Source organism: Bubalus kerabau, chromosome 1 (genome assembly GCF_029407905.1).
Source record: "Bubalus kerabau isolate K-KA32 ecotype Philippines breed swamp buffalo chromosome 1, PCC_UOA_SB_1v2, whole genome shotgun sequence".
In the NCBI taxonomy this organism is placed as follows: Eukaryota; Metazoa; Chordata; class Mammalia; order Artiodactyla; family Bovidae; genus Bubalus; species Bubalus kerabau.
Genome location: NC_073624.1, coordinates 166,630,959 through 166,658,551, shown reverse-complemented (window position 1 = coordinate 166,658,551; position 27,593 = coordinate 166,630,959). Strand labels below are relative to the sequence as shown.

The following is a 27,593-nucleotide window of genomic DNA, read 5'->3' as shown; positions in this document are numbered from 1 at the left end:
AGATTTCTGGCATAGGCTGGAGGAATAGGGCTATTTCCAGACATGGGGCTTCCCCTTTTTGTAAGGGTCTCCTGTGCTTCCTTAGGGTCAGGAGCAAAAGGCAAAAAACACCAAATCACTTGCTGGAGTCCCAGGGAAAAGACATCAGGGTGGACATACTCTTCCTCAGGGGCCTCGGGGCCACCGGGCCTTCCCTCGCCTCATCTGCACACCTTTGTCTCCTGGGCTCCCAGGGGATCCAGGTTCCTATACTGTTAGGACCCAGCATTCCATCAGCCCCTGTCCTCCCAGCAGGCTACGGTCACTCCCACCCCAATGAGCTTCTGGTCACCAGAGAGCAGGCACAACTGTTCCCCTCTCAAAGACCAGGGGGCAGATGCAGGCTGGACCTGGGTCACCCGGAGGTGTCTATTTATAAACCATCCCGATAAGCACAATCTGCCCTGCTCAACCTAGGCCTTATTCCACACCAAAGCTAATTCTCCCAGGGGCAAGCTGAGCATTTCCTGCACCAGCTAGACTGGAAAGATGAGCCCAGTGGAGGGGCAAGGAACTCCAGAGCGAGTCATTGCTTCTGCAGGGTCCAGCTCACAGGCTGGACAAGCTGGAATGCTTACTGCTGTTTGTGTGTGAACGAAAACAACCCATCTTAAGGAGTGGTACAACAGGGGTCAGCAAACATTTTCTGTAAAGGGCTGCGTAGTAAAGGTTTAGTTTTTTCCGGCCACACAGCCTGGGGCAGTTGTGAGCATCAGCCAAAGACATTATGTAAATGAACGAGTATGGCTGCGTGCCAATAAAACTTTATTTATAAAACCAGGTGCCCAGCCCACAGCCTTGGTTTACCAACCACTGTAGTAAAGGGAGCACAAATACTGGAAAATTAGACCTCGTTTAACACAAACATTTGTTAATCTACTCTCCAGGACTCTTATATTTTGGGTTTTAAAAAATATTACTGCAAATATTGTTTGTTATAATTGGACTAGATACGTTGAAAGAAATGATTCATAATTCAGTCTTTTTAAAAATGGCTTTTATTTTCTAGGGCAGTTTTAGGTTCTCAGCAAAATTGAGCAACTAAATGAAAACTACACAGATTTCTCATATAGTCCTTCCCTCACCCCCCATGCATAGCCCTCTGCATTATCAATATATCCATGGGGGGTGTTAAAAATCCTTCTTAATTTCTTAAGGTTAATAACTTCTTAAGGTCTATTTAACTTTACACACGTATTCAATGTTGTTTTCCTTAAGGATCAATTCTCCATGAGGGAGAAAAAGATACGATGGTAGATTCAGGCAAGCCCACCTGTCTGATTGGGGACCCCTGGGTGTGGAAGAACACGCAGCCTGGGGGGCTTTCCCTGCTGAAGCCACACATGCTCTCAGAGTCCATGGGCCATGAGGTCCTGATGACCAAGTGTCCTCTTTGTTACTAGTAGGCTCCCGCCTGACCCAGCAGTGGGGGACACAAGAGAGCCAGGCTCCCACCCTAGAACCTGTAAGGTCGCACCCGTTTGACAACATAGCGCCCTGGACACACCCAAGACTTGTGCCCACTCAGCCATGTGGGAGCAGCATGTCCTGACAGATGCACGGAAGGACCAAGTCACACCCGTCTATACCATATCCTCTGTTTCCTCATGGTCCAGACGGCAGTCCGTTGCCACGGCACATGCAGCACATGGAGAAACTCAGCCCCAACATGGCCCTGGCCACTAACAGCGCCCTGCACAGCACCCTGACACAGGGCGGGCAGCCTCCCAGCCCCTCCGGCCCAGAGCGCACACCCCTGCGGCCCGTGGGAGCTCGTGCCTCCCAGCCTCTGCGAGGGAACCAGACCGGCATCTGACCCTACCTTCCGCTCTCCGCAAGTCGTGCTGCTTGTTCTCCGGGCCTCCCAGGAACCGGACAGGACCCTGACTCTTCCAGCAGCCTGGCTTTGCCCAGCAGCCAAAATTTCTTCCCTTGTCAGCCAGTCTGCCCAGAGATAGAGGGGAATGGATGCAAGACCCAGACCTCTTAATGTTCACAAACCTGCCCACCTGAGGAAAATCAGTGACCAGAAGCTGGCCAGACACTGGAAGTTGGGGAAGCGTACCTAAATAGAGACCCAGCCGGGGGAAACCAAATGGTGTTCTTGGTGGGGAAGAGGCAAACAGTCCCCACTGCAACACCCGCGTGGTGTCATGTAACAGTCAGATTAAACAAACAGCCTCAGCAGCTATTTTTACATCCAGATCGGCCACGGGTAATAGATAACTTGGGGAGTGAGAAATTGCTTGCCTCTTAGCCGGATCCTAACCCAGGATTCCAACTTCTATTCAGATTGATTTTTAATACTATTCTAGTGCTGAGATTTGAATAAAAATCTCCCAAGATGCAAAGGAAAGCATTTGTTTAGGGAAACATTATAAACTCTGTGGTGTGTGCCTTGGAACCAGCGCCCAGAGGCCTGCTGATGCCCCGGGGCAGAAATAGCCCGTTTCATCATCGGCTTGGAGGACCGCAGCCTGCATTCCTCGAGTAAGGAACCGTCCTGGGCTGTGCTTTTGGAGCAAAATAACATGCCTGGCTGCAGGCTGGGGGAAGGCTAGCCTGGGGTTTCAGGATGAGAGTTGCTGAAGGATGTGAAATAGTCAGAGAAGAGGTGAGGTAAGTGCCCACTGGGTGAGCCTGGCCATGGCAGATGTGGTTGTGGGCAAGGCCCAGGTGCCAGGTTAGAGCTCCCTCCTCATCTCTGGAGGGCAGGCCTCTCACAGCTCTGAGGTGGGCTTATGTCTGCCTTCCCATGGCCACTTCCTATCTTGGCCTGGGGTCACCTGTTCCCCAAATTGCCCACAGACCCCCCAGACCTTTTCCAACCCCCCTGCCTTTGCTCACACCATGCCAGTTCCTGGGTGTTCTATTTACCTTCCCCCAAGCTGACCCTGGGAGAGCACAAGAGTTTTAATGCAGGAATTTCTTTCTTTTTTTCAAGATCCTTTCTCACACTCCCCTTCCCTGGGGCCTGGGAAGGCAGAAGTGCCTGGTCCCAGACAGGTGTCCTGCTCTGTGGACGCCCAAAGCCTTTGGAAGTCTGTGTTGCACTGTACCTCTGAATCTATTTGTGGACTGCCCTGCCTGCCCCCGTGGATTACTCACAGCCAGCAACCTCAGTCTCAGCCCTAACTCAAGGCCTGGCACCACCTCCAGCCTCGAACCCACCAGTAGCAGGATCCCAGGGAGACAGGTCTATGCACTTCAGTTCAAACGAGTCACAAAGAACAGCTCCTTGTGGCCCTGCAGGTGGAGTGGTCAAGACCTCCAATGAAAGGATGATCCAGCCCTTCCTCCTCCAGGGAGCCTCTAAACTTATCTTTTGAGGACCTGTCTGTGGGGACTCCTGCTCACTGATCAGCACTCAGAGATGGTTTGAGGGACACCCAAAGTGAACCCCTTGATTCTACCCACCCCACTTACCTCCCCTGAGAGTCAAAATCAATGCTAGCCAACCTGGCAGATAAAAAGAATCGATTTGAGAGATCAACCAGGATTAAACAAAACAAAACAAACCAAACAATAAATAGGATTTAGAGCCCCAGCCCCTTGTATTTCCACCAAATCACTTAGCCTCTCTGTGCCTCAATTTACTCATCTCTAAGATGGACAGATTGCCTGTGCTCTGTGGGGTTGAAGATCAGATAAGCTCATACAGACATGCTTCTATATTACAAAGCTTCTCAAATGATAGGCATTCACATGTTATTTTTTTCCTTGATTTTTGCCACATCTCCAACCATCTGTACCATCGTTTACTTATCTTTCGGTAAAGAGCATTCAAATTGACTTATGTTTTAAAAAACAGAGCTTTGGGGTCAACAGCAATACCTGAGAAATCCTGGATTTGATGCTCTAGGTTTTTAAATCCACCCCCCACCCCCTACAATTATACATTGGAACAAATATACAGCCAATTTGTATGCGATTTGCTTTTGCCCCAAATCATTTTGTTCTGGAGTTTAGGAAAAGTTGTATTTCTAAATCCCATTTTAAGGAGGAGTTTGTTTTGAGGAACGGGTAACCTGAGCTGAAGCCATTCAACAGGGCCCCTTACTTTCCTCCCGCTCCTCAGAACGTTTCTTTCCCAGCTTACTTTTAATTCTTCACAGGTGGAGAACATGACCTCATGTCTGGTTTAGGATCCTAGAAGTGGTGAGCTTTGCCGTGTGGCAGGTGCTGATGGTGTTTGCTTGAAGTGGCTGATTGGGAAAAGAGGACCGTAAGGATGGCTCAGGGAACATTTGGGGGCAGGGCAGTGGCTGGCAGCTCTGTGAATGACGTCAGCAGGAGGGGTCGAGAGAGAACAATAAAACGCAGCTGACGTGGCAAAAGCCTGTCCTGGGAGCAGGAGCCCTCAGAGTTTGGCCTGGGACCCCATCCAGCTAGGCTGACCATAGCTGACCACTGTAGAATCTGATTTCCCCCAAAATGTGCCTCCAGCTGTCTTGTCCCAGAGACCCCATGTCTGGCTCACTCCTGGTGGGGCAGCGGCGTGGACCACCTCAGGCACAAAACACAGCCAGACGACTCAGCCCAAGCTCCACCAAGAGCTCAGGGTCTGCATGAGCCGGAGCTGGCATCTTTTCAGGGGACGGGCCCAGGCAAAGTGGCCACTCTCTCCCAGTCCAGGAGCTGTGAGCTGCGTGGAAAGAATGTGAATGAAGACACAATTCTAAATGTAGAGTCACGAACGCTATGTGAGCCGGCTCCCTGATCGTCCAGAAAAACAAGACCTGCTTGTACATTCTGCAAGAGCATAAATAAAGCTGTCCTCAGGCGGCGTGCTCTGGTGTCCACTCCTGTGGTGATTTCACTGGCTCCGACTCTCCACAGAACCTCTGGAGCACCGTGGGAGCTGCCTGGTTGCCTGACAGCATGGGTGGAAATGGCCTCACTGCCGTCTGGACGTGCGTGATGCTGCTAACTTAATCCGGGGACAGATCTGCTCTGTTCTTCATCTGTACTAATTAGAAACATTGAGAAGCTGGTAAAGGAGGGCAGTGTGGAATGGGTCCTTCAGGCCAGTTTCCACTTCTGGGTGTTTGAAGTTCACGTCTCCGCACATAATGTGAGGCAGCTCCCCTGACCCTCTGCTCTCGACATGTGGTTGTGCTGAACAGCTTGTCTGAGCTCTCTTTACCAGTGCTCAGTCTTCTTTATGAGTTGTTTCCATAAGTGTCTCCAGGAGGCTGGTGCTTTCGCAAGGCTTAATAATCGTACGTACACCACCACCACAATAGAAATGTTGCTGCACACGGAAAACCTCTGCCCCGTGGCTGCACCATTCTGAGCCCTTAGGCAAATGAGCCTCCCGCTGTACTCTGTCTTGGGGCCCAGCACCATTTTGTTCCTTCACTGCGAATTGCTCCCTGCTGGAGAGTTGGGGAAAGATAAGACGGGGGAACCTCTATTTGCTGAGCACCCGTTGTGTGGCAGGCACTGTCTGGTATCTTTTCTCCCTGTATGTGATGACTGTTCACGCGCCCTCTTTCCAGATGAGAAAACTGAGGCTTGCAGAGGTCCTGGATGCCACATGACTAAGGTTGGCTCTGAGGATACAGAAGAGGGTTTGTCCTCTGACCTGTCTAGACAGTAGGTCCCTTGCAGCCATCCTAGCCGCTCTAGCGAATCACTCTTTAAGCCTAAGCACAGGGAACACGGCTTCCTTCCATCCACCTGTTCTGCTTGTTTCCCTCTGGGGGAGAGAGTAAAGTCTGGCCAGGGCATCTCCTTGGCTACCGATTTGTTTTGTTAACTGTGGGATTCTGTACCTGAGTGTCAGCACAGTGAAAGGGTGTCCTCAGGGCTGATGGCCGAATGGGGTGTCACGGCAGCAGGACGCTTCTCACCTTCAGACCCTTTCATCAGATGGATCTCCTTACCAGGAACTCAGAGTTAGTGGCTTTGTGAAGGGATGGGCATGATAATGGTGCCCAGCTCAGAAGGGCTGGATTTATTTCGGGGGCCATGTTTGCAACTCGTGGCTGGAAAACAGGCCACTGGCCCAGGTCACTGAAGACCCTTCCTTAGAGGTGCTCCCCCTGTCTGACAAACTGGAGGCCAGATTGGTGGCTGTCAAAGTCAGCTGAGGGCTACAAGGTCTGGGAGCTCTCTTTGAGGCCTTTGCTTTGGGACTCGTGGCTTAGGACTTTGCAATGAAAGATTTAAACGAATAAAACAGAACCTGTCCTGTGAAATGAAGTAAATCCACTTTATTAAAATACCAAACACCAACAAAATCACGGTGACCAGCTGAGAGGTTAGCCACTAGGAGGGATCTGGAAATGGGTCAGGAGGAGTGTGGGGGGCCAGGAGCTGTGCTCCAGCTGTGCTCCTGGAGCACATGCTGGCAAACTTTTTCTGTAAAAGGCTAGAGAGTATATGTTTTTAGCCTTGTGCATCAGACCACCTTTGTTAGCTCTCTGCTGCTGCTGCTAAGTCGCTTCAGTCGTGTCCGACTCTGTGCGACCCCAGAGACGGCAGCCCACCAGGCTCCCCTGTCCCTGGGATTCTCCAGGCAAGAACACTGGAGTGGGTTGCCATTTCCTTCTCCAGTGCATGAAAGTGAAAAGTGAAAGTGAAGTCGCTCAGTCGTGTCCGACTCCTAGCGACCCGGTGGACTTCAGCCCACCAGGCCCCTCTGTCCATGGGATTTTCCAGGCAAGAGTACTGGAGTGGGGTGCCATTGCCTTATCTGCATTAGTGCTCTACTCAGCCATGAAAACCAGTTAGAGACGCTTTGTAGATGAAGAGGTGGGGTTGCGTTCCAATCAAACATTATTTATGGACATGGAGATTTGAATTTCATGTCATTTTCACGTATCACAGAATATTCTGGTTTTGATTCTCTCTCCTCTTTAGATATATAAAATCCACTCTCAGTTCACTACCGCTACTAGACCCTGTGAACTGTAGCCCACCAGGCTCCTTTGTCGTGGTGGGTTCTTTACCACTGGCACCACCTGGGAAGCTCACTCTTAGCTCACAGGGCTGTGCAAAAACAGGGGCAGATGGATTTGGGCCATGGTGTGCCAAACCTGAGCCACTCCATCCACTTTAGTCACCACCAACCACATGTGGCTAATGAACGCTTGAAACCTAGCTGGTCTGAACTGAGAAATGCTGTCAGTGTGAAATATACACTGAATTTCAAAGACTTAGTACAAAAAAACCCACAAAATATCTTCTTAGTAGTATTCTGTATTGAATATTGTATTGAACCAGTGCTGAAATGGTGATACTTTGAATATTTTGGCTTTAATAGAATATACTGTTAGGATTGTTAGCTGTCTTGTATAGTGTGTGTATTTTGATCCTCACAACCTCCCTGGGAGGAAACCATGCCTATCTCTTTCCAGATGGAGAACAAGGTCAAAGAGGAGAAATCCCTTGCCCCAAATTACACACATGTATAGAACAGTCTTTTGGACTCTGTGGGAGAAGGCGAGGGTGGGATGATTAGAGAGAATAGCACTGAAATATGTATATTATCATATGTGAAACAAATTGCCAGTCTAGGTTTGAGGCATGAGACAGGGCGCTCAGGGTTGGTGCACTGGGATAACTCTGAGGGATGGGATGGGGAGGGAGGTGGGAGTGGGGTTCAGGATGGGGAACACATGTACATCCATGGCTGATTCATGTCAATGTATGCCAAAAACCACTACAATATTGTAATTAGCCTCCAATTAAAATAAATAAATTTTAAAAAGTCTGCTACCATTTACCCAAACAGGAGAGAATATGTATGTGCATTTGTATGTATTTGGTTATATTAAAGGAAAACAATATAAGAATAAACCCTAAACTGAAATGGTTACCTTGGGCGACAGGAGGGCACAGTTGTGCAAATGAGAGGAGGAGCTAGGTGTCTGAGTCTGCCTTGCTCGGTAGATTCCATGTGCAGCCACGTGCGTACCTTACCTAAAGACCGAAGTAAACTAAACCAAAAAGTTAAAACAGGCAGTCTTGAGAAATTAAGAGCAAAATGAATCTAATGTGTAGGGGGCATAATTTCACTAAGGGGAATTATTTCAAATGGTTTTAAACTACATTAGTTTGTTTTAACATTCATAAGGAGGGTATACCTGAACATAAAATCAACTGTAAAGTAAAATCTTAAATTGTTCTCAGAAATACAGATAGATATAGATAAAGCAAATTAGGAAGTATGTTAGTGTCATGAGAAAACAAGGTCATTTTTTAGTGTTAGAGAAAAGAGTTGCAAATATAAAAGCAAAATGGTAAGTAAAACTTGGTAATGTTTATTTGATATCAATATAAATTCTATAAAATCAAACATGCAAAAGTGTGAAATCAAGATATAGTTTCTCTTAAAAAATGAAAAGCATTTCTTAAAAGGCCTAAAAATAATAATGAACATCAGAGCAATGACTCTCCTCTTTACCAACATTTCTGTCTCTGAAGATAGCTCATTAAAAAGGACACACATTCTCTTAACAGAAAATGTGTAAGAAGAGTCTGAAACCTCTGGTCACACCAAAGCAGGCAGACTCAGAAAGATGGCTGGGATGATATCAAAATAACTGCGGAGTCTACTGAAGAGGTTCCCACAGCAACAGATGGAGCAGGTTACATTAGTACAAATAGAAGCCGGGGTAGATCGAAACACTGAGCATGTTTGAACTCATGAGCTCATAATGATACTGAAAAAAACCCCAAATCAAAACCCGAATAACTCAAACAACCCTCCATGGTCCTCTTGGAGGATGGAGAGAGCAGGTTCATCCTTCTGAAAAGGTGAACAGAGCCGAGTGCCTCACCTGACTTTCCTGTGTGAACGATACCCAATAGTCCAAAGAGCCAAGTGACGAGTGAAGAAGAGGGGGTTGCCATTTCCTGCTCCAGGGGATCTTCCCAACCCGGGGATTGAGCCCTTGTCTCTTGCATCTCCTGCCCTGGCAGGCAGATTCTTTACCGCTGGTGCCACCTGGGAAGCCCCAATAAGGAAGGAAGGGTAGAACTAGAAGATTATCATTTTTCAAACCCCTGACAAATAATGATCACGACAATGATCCCTGAGGGACTCCTATATAAACACACAACACCCATGATGTGCTCTTGCCAAACAAAAAACAAGCCTAAATCAGAACAAGTCTCTACCTCTGGATTTAACTACCAGATTATAGGAATAACAGGGACAGCGGAAACTGTTAAATGATGCCATGAGGAAGTAATCAGCAAGATCCAGGGTATGGAAAACTCCATAGGGCAAGCGACCAATTTCTTTAACAAATAAGCCATTGAAATCAAAGTAGGTGGAAGCCATGATTATAAGCCACCTGAGAGACACAGGGATTAAGTGCCATACACAGACGCTCTTCGGATCTTGGTTCTCACACACCCTCCATAGCAAACATTTATAAGACACTTGGGTAATCTGAATGCTTCCTGGGTATTTGATGTTATTCAGGAATTACTGCTAATGTTTCAGACATGAAGATGGTATTTGAAAAAAGCAGCTTTATTATTTGGCAAGGTCCACACTAATACTTCCCAGGCAGCACTTGTGGTAAAGTACTCGCCTTCCGACGCAGAAGACATAAGAGATGCGGGCTCGATCCCTGCTCATGAGGACCTCCTGGAGGAGGGTGTGGCAACCCACTCCAGTATTCTTGCCTGGAGAATCCCACAGACAGAGGAGCCTGGCAGGCGACAGTTCATAGGGTTGCAAAGAGTTGGATATGACGGAAGTGACTTAGCATGCATGCACGCTAATACTTAAGAATGAAACGATGTGACATCTGGGACTTATTTCTGAGTAATGCAGTGTATGGAGAAATGAGTTGGAGTATATGAAGCAAGATTTTTGAGGTTGGGTATGTGTTACACTGTCTTCTGAACTTGTGTATACATTTGAAATGTTCCATAATTTTAAGAAAATAGGAAATTCCCTGGGGCAGGAAGGAGAGAATGAGAAGGTCAGAGTGAACTGAGGGGGAGGTGGGAGCTCCTGCGAAGAGGAGAGACACAGCAGGGAGCCAGAGGACGCTGACAGGCTCCACGGGAGCCAGGGCGAGACCTGAGACTGTCCTAGAACCACGTGGCCGAGGAGGTGGCACCTGGGCCTGCCTGGCCCGTCCCTCAGACTCCAGTCTGTCTGGTAACCTCACTTAGGGTTATCTGATATAAAGTGGCTTTAGCGAGGCCAACAGCTCTACAAATATTGGCAGGTACACAAAGCATCAGAAACAGCCAAATGCCCACTTTTAGAGTTTGATTGGCTAAGGCTAGACTTAAAAATTAACACACTAAAATAGAAGAAAATATTTATGGAAGAGTATTAAGTAATCAATCGCTTCCCTGGTGGCTCAGATGGTAAAGCGTCTGCCTGCAATTCCAGAGACTCAGGTTTGATCCCTGGGTTGGGAAGATCCCCTGGAGAAGAAAATGGCAACCCTCTCCAGTACTCTTGCCTGTAAAATCTCATGGACAGAGGATCCTGGTAGGTTACTGTCCTTGGAGTTGCACAGAGTTGGACACAACTGAGCAACTTCAGATGGTTCCATGTTTCCATTAAGTAATCAATAAAGATGGAGTTTATATAATTAATGTAAAAATGTGTATATATTCATGGGAAAAAACTTTAAAACTGTAAAAATGTAGTTACATGGAAAAAAGCTCTCAAATAATATATAGCCAACCGATAGGTAAAATGATACCTAAAACCAACAAATATTGCTTTGTCAGCAGAATACGTGCATGTGTTGATTTTTCCTTTTATTTTCTTTTAAATGATGGTGTATTTTTCATTGAGATGATTTGCCACAGGGTGAAGAAAACCTGTTACTACTTTTGACAAGAGATTATGGTTGGACCAACTTGCAGGGAAACCTGAGTCCAGAGTTTTAGTGAGACACTTTCCGTTCCCCCTCCCCACACCCCCGGCTGGAGCCACCTTTGCTTGGCCAAGGTGGATGGTTAATTTCACTGGTGACGTTAACACCCCTGGATGTATGGGATGGTGGAGCTAAAAATATCCCAGTGCAGGGGCAGTTTCTCTAGAAAGCCCAGAGCTGTCTACTTTCTCCCAAGGGCTGGGGAGGTCACTCTCCAGTGGCTAGTGCTGTGAGGTGATGACCGTTTCTGGGGTAAAAGCTGCTTCTGGACCCTTGCACATGTTAAGGACCCCTTCTAGGCATTGCTGCAGAGGGTCATCTCGGGCCCTCAGAGTGAGGAGGGCATGCTCACAACCACGGGGGCTGCCCAGCTCTTGTACCTGTAATCCCATCAGAGCTCTGGCTTCCTTTTGGGGAATGCAAGGTGTCAAGACCCCTGCCCATCCTCAGCTCCTCCACAGGTGGTCCTCTCACATCCTCCTGTCCAGTTTTAGAGAAGAGTGGGGGAAGCAGATACCCATGGTGGGACCAGAGCTGGCTCAGGTGCCGTGGGAGGCTGGGACAGAGCCAGACTGTATGCTCTGAGATGAGCAGTTCTGCAAGTCACCATGTCCGCTCCAGGTTCACTACCTGATATTTGGGTCTCAATCCTCCAAGACTATTACTGCTTCCAGAAGCTTCTAGCAGCCCAAATTCCGAGAGCTGTGAGGTTTTTGCACAACTTCATGGGTATTCTTGCCTGGAGCATCTCCATGGACAGAGGTGCCTGGCAGCCCATGGGGTTGCAAAGAGTTGGACATGACTGAGCGACTCAGTGCACGCACACACACACACACACACACGGGCGTCTACTAGTTGGAGTTCTGTTGGTGTGAATGGCATGCAGAGGGCTATCCTACTGTTTACGGGGCATTGGCTCTCCGTGCGGCCCTTAGAGGAGGGCTCCGGATGCAGCCTCATCATGTCCCACTTTCCTGCAGAGGGAGCGGGGTCTTGGGGACTTGTGAAAGGCAAATGGTGAGTCCAGCAGATAACAGAGCTGGGGTCAGATCTAGGGCACCCAACAAGCCTGCCAGGGGCTTTCTGGCTCTCTCCTGGCCTTCTTGGAGGAACCAGCACACACCCTTCCTTGCACACCCTCACTCTCAGCTCCAGACCTCAGGGTTACCTAGGGCAGTCCATGGGCAGAGGGGCCCCAAAGGCTGCAGGAGGCTTTTGCTCTAAAGTAATTTGGATTGGGTAGCAGCCTTTAAAGCCTGGGAGATTTGGGAGGTGGGGTGTGCAGTGGCATCTCTGACTCCTTTTCAAACGGAAGGTCGGGCGCCACTGGGTGGCGGGATGTGCAGGGCTGCCCCTGCAGACAAGGCATGTGCCCTCCTGCTGGCCACTAGCTAACTTCATCATTTTCATACCTGCCAGGACTGTTTGCAACTCCATTCTGAGCAGGGGATGGTTTAGGGTGTGCTGGAGAGGGATGGCTAGCACATCTCAATGTTTCCCCAAAAGCCAGCTGGGGGGCCGGACCCTGAACACCCTGCCCATCAACCTCCTTGCCACTGGGCACCCTCAAACACTCAGAGAACTGGGTATCACGTTGAGCTGAATTAAACCTTGAAGAGCATGTAAACTAGGAAGTGTTCTGCCAGCATTAATACTAAATAAGGCTTATCTTCAGGAACATTTACCTGCTGTGAGCAGATATGTCTTCATGAAATATGAAATCCACCCAAATTTATTAAAACCGCCTGCGTCTAAGTGGGAACTCAAACCGAGCAGCCCTCCTTTAGAGCCTCATTATTATTATGGCATTATTTATTTATATCCTACCCTAAGACAGACATGATGTAATCCAGTAATTAAGATTGTTATGATTGAATATTTATTAAGCACCTACAATAAGCCAGTCACTGATCCACATAAAATGAGTCTCTCTCCTCCAGAGCTGCCATCTTGCTGCCATGGGGAGCGCAGCGCTTCTCATAGGGGAGCAGGCAGGAGTTTAATGGATTTTGTCTTCCCTGAGCAAGCCTGAGAGAAATGATGCTGATCAGAAATTGAGCCCAGTTTAGTCTCGCAGTTCAATTGGAATGAAATGAAAACAATCCATCGCTGGCTTAGAGAAGAGATGGGTGTGCGTGCAGAGGAGCTGTCCACCCCAAATGAGGCATCTCAGAACCCAGGGGTAGGCAGGGCTGTGGCCTCCTCTGGGTGCCCCTGGGGCAATAGGTGTGGGCAACTTCCTCTGCATTTGTAACTCACCCCCAGGCCCAGACTGTGTTGTTATTTTGTACTTCCTGTAAAATTAGCCCCTGCTCTGACAGGTCAGGGCTTCCCAGGTGGCTCACTGGGTAAAGAATCTGACTGCAATGCAGGAGACGCTGGTTCAATCCCTGGGTCAGGAAGATCCCCTGGAGGAGAGCATGGGAACCCACTCCAGTATTCTTGACTGGAGAATTCATGGACAGAGGAGCCTGGCAGGCTGTAGTCCATGGGGTTGCAAAGGGTCGGACACGATTGAAGCGACTGAGCGCTTACACACACGCACTGCCAGGTCACAAGCCAACTGAGGCTGGGTCTCTGTGCTGGCATGGGGGCCGCCGAGGGGAGCGAACACAGCCTCAGGCCTCCTGGAGGTCAGTCCCCAGACAAGGTCCCACAGGGGGCTTCCTCCATCTGTTCAGTCCCACTGCTCCAGAACAGCCTGCAAAGTACGGGCTTCTTGTCTCCCTGACTCCCCTTTCCATCTTCTTCTGTCTTTCCCCACGCTGGGCTGCTTCTCCCTAAAAGGACTTGCTGGGTTGTGAGCTGGCCAAGAGAGAGCCTGTAGGCTGGGCTCTCTGGATTCTACCTGGACTCTGTGCCTGAGCATTGTTTGTAGAGTGAAAGAGTAAAATAAATGAGTAAAAGCACTAAGGGGTCCATGAATGAAACAGCTCTGTAAATGTATACCTGGCATTGATACATGAACTTCTATGACCAAGGGCTTCCCTGGTGGCCCAGGTGGGGAAGAATCTGCCTGCAATACAGGAGACCCGGGTTTGATCCCTGAGTCAGGAAGATCCTCTGGAGAAGGGAATGGATGTCCACTCCATTGTTCTTGCCTGGATAATTCCATGGACAGAGAAACCTGGCGGGTTACAGTCCATGGGGTTGCAAAGAGTTGAACACGACTGAGTGACTAACACTTAAACTCCACCATCACTGCCTGGAAAAATCTAGTCTCAATTTAAAGTTCAAAGAGTGCCAGAAAATGGGCTTACAGAGGCATCCGCTCACTCCTTCAATGCCTGTGCTTGTACAGTTCTGTACTGGAGACCCTGAGATGCACACCTGGGCCTAACCCCCACCCAGGCTCAGCATTTCGCTCCTTGCTGGCAGGAGGCGGGAATTGCAGGTCATATTTTCGTCATCACCAGGGAGATGTGTGTGTGTGTGTATGTGGTAAAGCCAGAGAATCTCTGCCCAGGCTCCCAGGCTGCTGATCGCGGGGAGCTCAGCTTCTATAGGAAAAGTTGCCTAAGGCGCGAGGAGGCAGAGAATGAGCTGAGGAGGCATCCATCAGAGACTGGCTTGAATTTGGTGTTTGAGGGATGGTTTCGGGGATGAGAAAGCATTAAAATGGTCTGTGAGCAGTATGTGGAAAGGGGAAATGATGCCACAACCTTAAAATGGTGAGGAATTCCAACAGCTGGTGCAATTAAAAGGTGTTTTGGAAATCGAAAGGGCTGAGAAGCCGTCTGCACTCTCCCTTTGGGGTGAGGGCTCCTTCTCGCCTTTCCTCCTGCCCTCACTTCCTCTTGTATTTCCTTCCTTCCTAATAGAATTTATTTTTCTCGTTACAGACAATCTGACAATTTAGGAGTGGGGGGAAGAAAGTAGGGGAAAAAACCCACCCAGGGAGGTTGACATGGGGGAGCTGTGCCTGTTGGGAGGGGTATATGGGACATTCCTAGACTTTTTTCTGAATCTTGGTATGAACTGAAAGAAAACTGCTCTTAAAACCGAAGTCTGTTAAAAACAAAAGCAAAAACCACCCTCTACCCATAAGTCCCATGTACTATTTATTCATTCACTTTTTTTTTGGACATAGCTGTGATCATACCATCTGGACAATTTCTTAACTTTCTTTTGCCATTAACCTTTGTAACAAAAGCATTTATTTCCATATTATGAATTCTTCTGAAACATTTTTTGCTGAAGTATAGTTGATTCACAATATAGTGCTAGATTCTGGTGTACAGCAAAGTGATTATGTTATACACAGATTATAGTCCTTTCTCAGATTATATTTGATTTATGTTATTGCAAGATACTGAATATAGTTACCTGTGTTGCATGGTAGGACCTTGTTGCTTGTATATTATATTTTATAAATAGTAGCTTGTATCAGCAGATCCCAAACTCCTGGTTTACCCACCCTCCCCTTCTCCCTTTGGTAACCACAGTTTGTTTTCTATGTCTGTGAGTCTGTTTTGAAAATAAGACCATTTGTATCACATTTCAGATTCCAACTATAAGTGGTATCATTTGATACATGTCTTTGTTTGACTTACTTAACATGATAATCTCTAGGTCTGTCCATGTTGCTGGAATGGCATTATTTCATTCTCTTTTTACGGCTGAGTAGGATTCCGTTGAATATATGGACCACATCTTCTTTATCCATTCATCTGTTGATGGACATTTAGGTTGCTTCCGTTTCTTGGCTATTATAAATCGCGCTGCCCATACAATTGGGGTGCATGTATCTTTTCAAATTAGAGTTTTTTTCCCAGATGTATGCCCAGAAGTGGGACTGCTGGATCATACGGTAACTCCAGTTTTTAAGGAACTTCCATACTGTTTCTGTAGTGGCCGCACCAGTTTACCTTCCCACCAGCGTAAGCTGGAGGGCTCCCTCGCCAGCACCTCCCGCCCAGCATTCACCGCCTGCGGACTTTTCAGTGAGGGCCGCTCTGACTGTTGCGTGAGGTGGCACCTCACTGTGGTTTTGATTTGCATTTCTCTAATAATCAGCGATGTTGAGCATCTTTTCATGCACGTGTTTGCCATCTGTACGTCTTCTTTGGAAAAATGTCTAAGTCTTCTGCCCTTTTTTTCAATTTGAGTTTTTATTTGTTGGTTTTTTTTTTATTTGAGTTGTATGAGCTGTTTGTATATTTGTTCAGTCACATTATTTGTGAATATTTTCTCTCAGTCCATAGATTGTTTTTTCGCCTTCTTTATGGTTTCCTTTACTGTACAAAAGTTTATGTTTGATTAGGTCCCACTTGTTTGTTTTTGCTTTTTGTTTGTAATGCTTTGGGAGACTGACCTAAGAAAGCATTGCTATTATTTATGTCAGAGAACGTTTGCCTGTGTTCTCTTCTAGGAGTTTTATAGCGTCCTGTCTTATATTGAGTTGAGCCATTTGGAGTTTATTTCTGTGGGTGGTGGGTATGGTGTTCCAGCTCCGCTGATTCACACGTAGCTCTCCAGCCTGCCCTGCACCACTTGGTGAAGAGACTGTCTTTTCTCTGTTTTTCATTCTGGCCTCCTCTGTTGAAGGTTAGTTGGCCGTAGGTGTGTGGGTTTCTTTTGGGCTCTCTATTCTGTTCTCTTGATCCATACGCCTGTTCCTGTGTCAACAGAATGTAGTTCTGATCACTACAGATTTGCAGTATTTTCTGAAGTCTCGGAAGATTATGTCTCCGGCTTTGTTCATTTTCCTCAGGATTGCTTTGGCAATTCGGGATCTTTTGTGACTCTGTATAATTTTTAGAATTATTTATTCCAGTTCTGTGAAAGATGTCATGAGTAATTTGATAGAGGTTACATAAAACCTATAGATTGTTTTGGGTTGCATGGCCATTTTGACAATGTAGTCCTTACAATTCAAATATTATTTTAAAATAATATTTGCAATTAATATATTATTTTAAATGGCTTAATATTCCAAATCATGGAATTTCAATGTATTTTGCTCCTTAGGAAATGCTACAATGAAGATGTTTATAGGTAAGATTTTTTATTTGGATTTACTGTCTCAAGATGTATTTGCAGATGTGTGATTATTGGATTGAAGAGATTCCCATTATCAAGCCCTGTACGCATACATCTTGCCAAATGGCTGTCCACTGCTGCCAGTGATGAGTGAGCCTGCCTGTTTGACCACATCTCTGGCGGCAAAGGGCATTGCTTTTTATGGCTCCTTGCTACTATGGGTGTAAGAGACAACCTTGGTTATAACTTAGACCAGGGGTACAGTGCCCTTGGGGTGACACGATTACAGGACAAATGGGGCAGGAGTTTTCAGCCACGCACAGGGTGAGGCACCCTTCCTGTTACCCACACTGGGACCAGAGGGTGAAAGCCTAGGTGAGTGCAGGGCCCAAGCTACTCTTTAAGGCAGCCCAGGGATGCTACGAGACAGCACGGTATAATGCAAGGGGCTGTTTAGAGCTCTGCATGGGTTTGAATCCATTTTTTCTCTAAACTATTGGCTGTGTGCTTTTGGGCACGAAGTCACCTCCTACGTCTCTGCTTTCTATAATAAATATCTCGAGACTAGAAGGCTCCCAGGAACAGCTGTTTGGGGATATAAAAGGGATAACCTTCCCACAGGAGAACTTCAAGAAAAGCTAGTTCCTTTCTTCTTTCTGCTTCATTCCCAGATCCCCCAGGATTCAGATCACAGCCGGACGCAGGCCACTGCAGTGTCTCCATTGGAGCTGGAAAGGACAGAGCCCACCCCTGTGGCGAGCCCTGCTTGCTGCCCTGCAGCTCTGGACGTTGCTGCCTATGCTGTGCCTGGCATACCCGACATATGGGTGAGGCCAGGCCATTTAGTGTTCTGTGGGGTGAGTATCTCAAGGCCAGCCTTCCACGATTTTTCTTCCTTGTCTTTGGGATGAGATCAAGAGAGCCGAGCCTGGTAATTGTTCAGGAAAATAAGGCTCCTTTTTAATCAGGTGCTAAAAGCGCTTTCAGCAGCCTCGTGCAGTGCTGCTGACGGGAGCAGCTTCCAGCCAATTTTGTGACACTTCAAAGAGCAGAGGTAAGACTGCTTCTGGGAAATTAGCACCATCACACCTGCCCCCAACCTTGATTTCCTTGGACCATTGAACACACAGGTCAAATTCAGAGATGGGAAATATCGAAGTGTCTGCAACACATCTATCTCTGAGTCCCCCGTTGAGCATTTAGGCAAATCACCTTCTCTGAGTGTTGCGTTCAGTTTCTTCGTCTGTAGAATGGGGATACATCGGCTAAATCTCAGCTTGTTGGGTTGTGAGGATCAAGGGAAGAGGAGAGGGAGGCACGGTGCTTGCTGTGCTGTGTGCTTTTCACGTTATGCTTCATTCGCTCTTTTCAGAAGCTCCATGAGGTGGGGAGCATGACTATCTGGGATGAAGATTCGCCTGCTGATGGTTCAGTCCCCCTTCCCGGTGCCCAGGCACTGTCTGCATGGACTCCCTCCTATCGTCGCAGGCACCCAGAGATGCAGGAGGAAAGCTTGGCTTTGTAACCCACAACCAACATGCTTCTTAACTATCTGGCGCAGAAATCCCTCCTGCTACAAATGGAGCTGATTGCTTTTGGCCTCTACCTCCAGGCCCAAAGCACTGGGCAAGTCACAGATCTCCCCAACATTGAGGAAAACATGTGTTCAGAAAGAGGAAACTTTGCTGAGCAGATCGTTAAGGCTGCACGGCTGGGGTGGTACGGGGTGGAGGCGCCCTCTGCTACCTCCCTCCCCAACCTTTTGGTTCTGCTCCGGATAACATGGTAGGTCAAGCACGTGGCTAAATATAGCCGCCCTCCCAGCTGCGCTGTCATCGGGACTGTCAGCAGTGTGTCCAAAGTTTTCAGACTGGAACTTCTCAGTTAAACTCAGTTATGGGGGGCAGGGATTTTGTTTTCAGAAGTCCTCCCCTCCTCCCCTTAAATTGTAGACCCAGGGGCAGACCCCATAGGGCCGACTAGAAGGCAGGGGAAGTCAGATGGGGGCAGAGCGCCTGGACCTGCAGACCTGAGCGTGGCAGCAAGCTGAGTCCTCAAGACCAGACTCTTGGTTCCTGTGCCCAACAGCCTTGGGAACACGGCGGCCTCACAGGAGCTGTCGGGCCCATCTTTAGGGCCAGGGTAAGTCACTGGCTCATCACCAGCAGTGTGCGCACTTGGGCAACCATTGAGCCTCTGAGCCACAGTGGCCTCATGTGTAGGAAAGAGTCATGGTAACCTCATGCTCGCTGCTATAGCGAATAAAGGAAAACAAGAAAGTGCTTTCTGTTGAAGCTCCTCACACTGGTGGAACTAGACTCTGCCACACGATACAGGCTTTGCCATCTCTCCATCAGCCCTGCCATGCAGGTATCTGGTTTGGCCCAGACAAATTGTTCTAAGCATCTCTGTGTGCTGGGAGCTTGAAGCTCCAAAAAATAATGAGCTCAAGGACACACAGACAGGATGCAGCAGAGACAGGAAGGTGCACACCTGACATTCCAGCCTCCCTTTTCACCAGGGACACCACTTGTATTGCCCTCTGGTTTACTGGTCTGCGAATTCTTAAGGAGGAAACCAATTGAGAATAGAGGTGCAGGGCTGAGGGAGGGACTCAACGGGGGCTCAGTCCTGATGGGGCAGTTTAGGGGGCCCAGGACTGCCGTGCAGGTCCAGCTGAGAACCCTGGGAGCGTCATTCTGTGTCAGTGCCATCCCTGGATTTGGGCCACCCTCAGCCTGTGCGGCTGAGTACAGTGGTCCCTGTAGGGTCACTTTCTCCCAAGGCTGTCTTGGCCCCTTGAAGATGCAGGCTGGGTGTGTTCAAACTTTTTCTCCAGCCTTCTGGGCTCCACAGGCTCCCAGTTTAGGAGGAGGGATTGAGATTTGCTTAACTGAAGGGGTTCATTTTTATTAGTGTCGATTTCCCCCATCCAGTGGTACAACACACGATAGGTAGTTTGAATCCTGGCTTTGAATCCTTCATTTATTCTAGAAGCATTGCTTTGTAAATACCAAGGGCCCAGCAATGGGATACAGCTGTGAATAAGACAGGATCTCTGCTTTCATGGAACTTACACTTGGGGCTTGAGGGTGGGGATGTCTAGATGAGAGTAGAGAGCAGATAGGACCAGGCCATGTGGAGCCTTGCTGGCCAGAGACATGGAGTTTGCATTTTATTCAGTATTATAGGAAGCCAATGGTGGGTCTAGCCACAGGGTCAATAGGGTCTGATAAACATTTGAAGAAGCTTTCATAGCAGCATTATGTACAATTGCTAAGATATGAAAGCAAGGTAAGTGTCCATCAACAGATGAATGGATAAAGAAGAAGTGGCATATATATATACACACACATACATACATACAGTGGAATACTACTCAGCAATAAAAAATGAAATTTTGCAATTTGCAGCAACATGAATGGACTTGGAGGGTATTACGCTGAGTGAGCTAAGTCAGACAGAAAAAGACAAACGCTGTATGGTACCACTTACATGTAGAATATAAAAAATACAATAAACTGGTGAATATAACAAAAAAAGGAGACTCACAGGCATAGAGAAGAGACTAGCAGTTACAGTTGGGAGAGGGAAGGGAGGAGGGGCGATGTAGGGGCAGAGGATTAAGAGGTACAAACTGAAGCATAAAATAAGCTACAAGGGTGTACTGTACGACACGGGCAATGCAGCCAGTATTTTATAGTAGCTATAGATAGAGTGCAACCTTTCAAATTGTGAGTTACTTTATTGTGCACCTTTAACTTGTATAATATTATACATCAACTATCCTTCGATGAGAAAATAAATTTAGAAAAGATTTCTCTGACTGCAGCATGGAAAATGGAATGTTGTGGAATGAGATGGGGGCAGGCCATTCGAAGGACATTGTAGATGTTCAGAGGGGAGTAGGTGGCCTGGAAGGTCAGAGAGGAGAGGAGAGTGGGGAGGTTATTTGGGGTAGAATTTGGCTCTGGGCATTTGAATATGAGTGATGAGGAAGAGGAGACCCCAGCAGGGCTCCTGGCGTCAAGTGCTTACTCCCACTGTCTGCCACAAATGGAGCAGCTTAAGTTTTAGGAAGCCACTATGCAGTGGGCTGGTTTCCATCCCTAACAGGAGCACGTCTGTGTGACTGATCGCATTATTGATTCATTTTCATAATCACAGCAATCTTACAAGACAGAGGTGCTGTGCTGTGTCATTATTAGTCATTCAGTTGTATCCGACTCTGCGACCCCATGGACTGTAGCCTCCCAGGCTCCTCTGTCCATGGGGATTCTCCAGGCGAGAATACTGGAGTGGGTTGCCATGGCCTCCTCCAGGGGATCTTCCCAAGCCAAGGATTGAACCCAGGTCTCCCTCATTGCAGGTGGATTCTTTACTGTCTGAGCCACCAGGGAAGCCCAAGAGAGGCGCTCCTGTTGTCTAAATAATTTGCTCAGCTCACTTGTCTGGTTGCCCCAGCATCCTGATTCCTCCAGAAAATTAGTCTCAGCCATAGCTGTCCTCTCTCCCTCAGGCCCCTGCTCTGAGTATCAGAGGGAGCTTGGTTTTTGCCCACTGCCGAGGGATCTGGTCCACAGTGGAGAATTTCATGTATATCTTCACCTCTAGACACAGGATTGCGATTATTTCCCTTGTGAGTTTGCTAAAAGCTAAATGAACTGTCCCAACTCTCTGTCTCTGAAACAGATGAGATTTACCCTGGAGAGGATGTGGGGCTGCATTGAACCTCCCAGGGGACCCGGTGCTCCTGCTGAGGGCCCCACTGAAAGACCTGAAGTCCCTGACCCCAGAGACCCCAGCAGTGTCTTTTGAGCCCATTTGGGAGTTTCTGCGGAACAAGAGCGCTCTCATTCAAGCGGCCCATCCAGATGCTCATGTGCTCTGGCTGCGCCATGTGCCGGGGGGAGGGCTTGTGAGGGCAGCTGACATCAGCACGCGGTCTCCGGTCAGCATCACACACTCACAGGAGAGGAGACAGGCGCACAAGGTGAAGAGCATGGCCTGCAGCCCCCAGGCCCCCGCCCTTTATCTTACATTGAAACTTCCCCCCAGTATATCTTTGCATGGATCATTGGGCAGTTCCCTGGTCATAAAGGCCTGTTCTTCTAAGTGCAGTGGGATGTGCCTGCTCAGAGTCTTGGGATGAATTGCCCCACGTGTGAGCTTGTGCACACATGCTAAGCATTGGCGTGCGTGTGGAAGCACCACAGCACTCCTGTGGACCACGAGAGAATCAGAATAAAGAGAGTGGCATTGGGGGCACTGGGGACCCAGGCACAGATCTGTACCTGGCACCTTGCACCTGTGAATGAGGCATCATAATCTCCACCTCCAAGAGGAAGAAAATGGGGCTCTGGCTCACAGTAGCCCTCTACAGCAGGGTCAGCCATGCACCCCACCCGCATGGCCTCCCTCTCGATATGACCCCTTTGGCTCCCGCCTGGCCATCCATTGTGTTAATTGAACGCTTGAATAGCATTTGAAGGCCAGGTTTGGTGCTTGAATATATTGCCACATTAATAACTTCAGAACATTTCAGGCAGCATTGAAATAGTAAATTAAGACACGACGGGCCATATATTCAAGGCAGAGAGCTGAAGTATCATTTTATTACATGTGCCATGGAATTAAAGGCTTAATTTTCTTTTAAAAGATGGTGATGCATCATTTCCTGCAGCCAGGTAAAAACAGTTAGCAGAAATGATTTATCTCTCCTTCCATTTAAAAATACAAAACCGGAATCCCGGGATCTAGCTCTCTGTTATTTATCTCTGCCTGGAGGGCACTTGAGACTCTGATCAGTCATCCTGACTTGAAGGACAGGCCAGATCCTGGCTGTGGCCATGAGAGGGAGGTAAGGGCAGAGCAGTGGCTGTCTCGATGGGGTAGGGGAGTGTGGCTTCTCACACAAGGCTCAGAAGACAGGGCGACTGTGTTCCTTTCCCAACTCTGGCCATAGGCTGCCTCTGCACTCACTACTTACTTCTTGAAGCATAGTTTTCTCACCTACAGAATGGAATCACAGGTGACTTTATGGTGGGGCTGTTGTAAGGTTCTCATGAGATTATAGGTGGAAAGAAAGTGGGCCTTCGGGGGCTCTTGCACAGCTAAGTCACATTTGCGGAAGAAAATTTTAGAATGGCTCTTTATTTTCTGACAGTAAAAGTTATATTCATTGAGGGGCTTCCCGGGTGGCTTCCTGGGTGGCCTCTTTAATGGTAAAGAAGCTGCTTTTCAAGGCAGGAGACTTAAGGGATGTGGGTTCCAACCCTGGGTTGGGAAGATCCCCTGGAGAAGGGAATGGCAACCCACTCCAGTATTCTTGCCTGGAGAATCCCATGGACAGAGGAGCCTGGTGCGCTACAGTTCACAGGGTGGCAAAGAGTCAGATATGACTGAAGTGACTCAACACAGCATCCTGCATGCACTCACTGAGAAGAAATTTGGAAAATATAGAAAATAGCAAAGAAGAAAATAAAGGAAATGGTATAACATGGCCTGGAGATGATCAACGTTATTTTTCCTGTTTTGGCATACTTTTAAAAACAAAATTCGATTCCTAAACATTTACAAATTAGTATTCTGGTACTCTGTTTTTCTGGCTTGATATTCCCAACACCAGCTTCATCCTTAATGACTGTCCACAACTTCTTTGCATGACTGCATACAATTCTATTGTATGTAAAAATGCACATGATCTATATTGATCCTCTCTTGTCAGATCTTTACCTTCTTTCTTTGAAGAATACTTCCTGTGGTCACTGTAACAAGCTGGTGGTGAGGGAGGGTTAATAGATATTTATTCGCTCACAGTTCTGGAGGACAGAAATCTGGGCTCAAGGTGTTGGCAGGGCTGAGCTGCCTTCAAGTGCCTGACCAGCCTCTGGCGGCTCCAGGTGTTTCTGGGCTTGTGGCCGCATCCCTCCAATCTCTGCTTCTGTCTTCACATGACCTTCTCTTTTCTGTATGTCTGTCTGTCTCCTCTGAGTGCTTCTAAAAGGAGACTTGTCAGAGACTTTGTCACTGGATTTAGGGCTCCCCTGGGTAATTAAGATGATCTCCTAATCTCTAGATTCTTAACTTCATTATATCTACAGAGATTCCTCCTAAATAAGGTCACATTCACAAGTTGTGGTGTTGGGATGTTGACATATCTTTTGAGGGCCACCATTCAGTCCACAGGAGCCAGGAAACCAGGGCTTAAAGGCCAGCTCTTGGCCCCGGGTCACAGGGCTTCCAGGTGGTGGAGCTGGGATTCTGTCCCAGGCATTTGGCCTAATGCATTTAATTTGCCTGAATATCTTTTTATATGCATGGAGTCATATTCTAAACGTTTGGTTTTAATGGCCTCTTTGTCTGATGACAGTGGCTCTCTCCTGTCTGTACTCTCCGGGCCCAGTCGCCGTTGGAGACAGCCCCACAGGACCCACCTGCCGATCCATCCCTACCAGAGGCGCGGGAGAGAAGGGAGCTGACACCCAGTGCGGCAGGTGCCGGCCGTCTGCCCTGAGGGTCTCCTGCTGTCTGAGCCCAGCATCTGCTCCATCAGATGCTACAGGTTTCAACCGCACTGGTGGATCCAGCGACCACCCTCAGCATCGGGCCTTTCCCGAGGAGACCCTCAGGCAGGTCTTCCCTACCCTCTCACTGCAGTCTGGGGGACACAATTCCTGCAGCACCCTTGACCTCCCCTGGTGGCCAGAGCAGCTAAGAGGCTCAAGTGAGTTTCCTAAGGGTGATGTGGCCATGTTGTCCACGGCTTTGCAAATCTGATTAACACAAAAGAATGGTTTGCGGGTTTCCTGGGAATGGATATGAAGTCCGAGAAGGCTCCTCTCAGGGGTCCTGAGTTGACTCATCCCCATTTCCTGCTGTGGGCCTGAGTATTCGCCCTAGTAATCCCCCTCCTGGGGGCAAGATCCCTCTGGTGAGCCTCTGCGAGGACTGTCAGCTCCCAGGAAGGGGAGATCATGCCCCTTATTATTCCTTGGGTCTCCTGAGTCCTGGGCCCTCCCTGAGCCAGCCTGCTTCTGTATCTGGGGACTGAGCCAACTGCTGTACTCATGCAAATTGGGGCTCAGGACAAGAGGAGGGGGAGCATCTCATACATGACAGGGGCAAGGCCAGATGGTTGACGATCAACCTACAGTCATTCTGAGACTTAGATAAAATTATACCCATTTTAGGGCTTCCCTGGTGGCTCAGACAGTAAAGAATCCTCCTGCAATGCAGGAGACCTGGGTTCGATCCCTGGGTTGGGAAGATCCCCTGGAGGAGGGCATGGCAACCCACTCCAGTATTCTTGCCTGGAGAATCCCCATGGTAGAGGAGCCTGGCAGGCTAGAGTCCACGGCTTTGCAGAGTCGGACACAACTGAGGGACTAAGCACAGCACATACCCGTTTTAAAGATGAGGAAACTGAAAGGAAAAAACAACTTGTCCAAGGTCACATCAGCAGCGGGGACCAGCATCCCTTGCCTCCTTAGTGGAGGCAGTAAGTCCTTTTCCACAGACAATCCCTACCACATGCTGGTTCTGTTTCTACTTTAGTATAAGCTTAACCCTGAGAAGGTCATAGGCAGGCTTCTGCAGGAAAGACAGGGCTTGACAAGTGAATGAAAAGGATACAGGTTTGGTTTCAGGCTTGGAATCTGAATGTTCTGACCATGAGCAGCTGGGCCAGAGTCCAGAGTCAGGGGAGGAGGGTAGAGGAGGAGTCTGTAGGCTGCAGGTACCTGAGCCCTATAAGTCCCTCGTGGGTTGCATGAATGTCCCCATGACAGCATGGGGCTGTGCTGATCACCCCATGTGACCAGGTGCCTAGCTGGAGTGGATGGGACTCTGAAGCTCCAACAAACTTTCTCAACGGGAAAGGTTAAACAGAAAAGATGTCCAAAGTCCTGGGACATGAGCCCAGGCTCTGTGGATGGAGATGGGAGCGTCACACATACTGTCTCGTCTAACCTCCCCAGCAGTTCAGCAAAATAGGCTGGGCTATCTCCACATTACGGACTAGAAGATGAGGCTCAGAGAGGTTAAGTGACTTGTCCAGGATAACACAGCAAGAAGAAGATGCAGCTGAGATTCAATGCTTCCTGAAGCTTGTGGCTCAGAACACAAGCAGGTGAAAAATCTTGCCCCATTCTTCTTCCTGCGATAGCTACTCAGAAATTTACTCTTATAGGGAGAACTGCTTAAAGACATACAAGACTCAAGAGACATGATATGGTCACAGATGTGACTGAGGTAGGCATCCTAGCTGGATCAGAAGCTGTTCCTGCTGTAAAGGAAAGACTTCTGCTGGCTTTTAAGACTTCTGGTGCTGTGGAGCTGAGCATCCCCCAGGCCCAGGCCTGTGGGAGGGGCCGGGTACGGCAGCCTGTGTGCTCTGACTTCCTCTGGACAACTCTGCCCGGCACCAATCACGCTGGGAGTAGACCCCGGTCCCACTCAGCCACTAATCAGCAGAGTCCCTATCCACCCACATCCTCGGCACTACTGCCCAGCTTTCTGCCCTCCATGAGACAGCCTGGGGCTGAAATATCACCCGGTTAAGTCCCTCCAACCTGGCCCTGCTGAGAGAGTGCTCTTTACAGTGAGAAGCAAGGGGAGCACGGAGGCTTACTCACCATAGCAGCATCCTCCTTGAGCCGCAGGAGCGTGGAGGACACAACCGCCCACAGTCATGGGCTGCGTGCAGGGTGCCTGCCCCGGGCGCTCACACTTCCTTTCTCGGAGCGGCAATGAGGCAGTGGGAAAGAATCCACTCCCACCCAGCTGGGCCTGCCCTTCGCCCAAGACACCAGATCTGACTTGGAAGCCAGCTGGACATTCCTGTTAGGCTGTTCAGAAATGGACCACGGCCCCACCGCTCAGAGAGGCCTCAGCGCTCCCGCCCCCTGCTTCCTCTGGAGCCTGGCCCTTCCCTGCAATGCCCCCATCCCAAGGGACTGGGTCTGTGACCTTGGTGAAGCCCTCGGCTGACCCGGCTCCCGCCCTCTGGCTCTGTTCGTTTATAAATAGGCCCATTTCTCATCCTGCTCCAGCCCAGAGCTCCACACCCAAGAGGCAGATGCAACCTCGGGATTCCCTTTCCAGCCAAGGGCAGAGCAGGACCCGGCGGGCTCATGGGCCTGAAGGATGAGATCACAGATTTTCCTGCAAATAGCAACGCACACTGGATAGTCAGAGGCTACTTTCCTGCGGCTGCCCAAACAAATGACCACATACAGGGTGGCTTAAACAACAGACATTCATTGTCTCACAGTTCTGGAGGCCAGAAGTCTGAAATCAAGGGGTCGGCAGGGTAGCTCTCTCTGAAGGCTCTAGGGGAGGTTCTTCCTTGTCTCTTCTAGCTTCTAGTGCCCCATTCATTCCTTGGTTTGTGGACACAGCTCTTCAAACCATGTGGTTGCATTGCCCCCCTCTCTCTGGCTCAGATGTCTATTTCTCTTATAAAGGACATTTGTCATTGAATTTAGGGGCTACCGAACTTGCTACTTAGCACATAATCCTTAATTCCACCTGTAGGAACCATTTTTCTAAAGAAGGCCACATTCATAGATTTCAGGATTAAGACACCAAAGTATCTTTCAGGGGCCAACATTCAGCCACTACAGCTCATTGTCACGAATGAAATTTACTGAGATGGCCATCGACAGGTGGGTCAAACGAGGAACCCTGAGAAAAGGGGCTTTTTAC

At 48.5% G+C, this 27,593-nt stretch overlaps 1 protein-coding gene across 11 annotated transcripts in view; it reads right to left on the bottom strand.

Moving 5' to 3' along the window:
• Positions 1-26,693, bottom strand: part of C1H10orf71 (chromosome 1 C10orf71 homolog) — a 55,461-nt gene extending 28,768 nt beyond the window's left edge. For 4 of the 11 annotated variants that reach the window (XR_008699623.1, XM_055538440.1, XM_055538395.1 and 1 more), the window contains exon 1: positions 1,862-2,098. The gene's annotated coding sequence lies outside the window, so the exon portion shown is untranslated. The other 7 variants (XM_055538403.1, XM_055538416.1, XM_055538449.1 and 4 more) reach the window with 7 other exon arrangements.
• Positions 26,694-27,593: the final 900 nt, after the last annotated feature.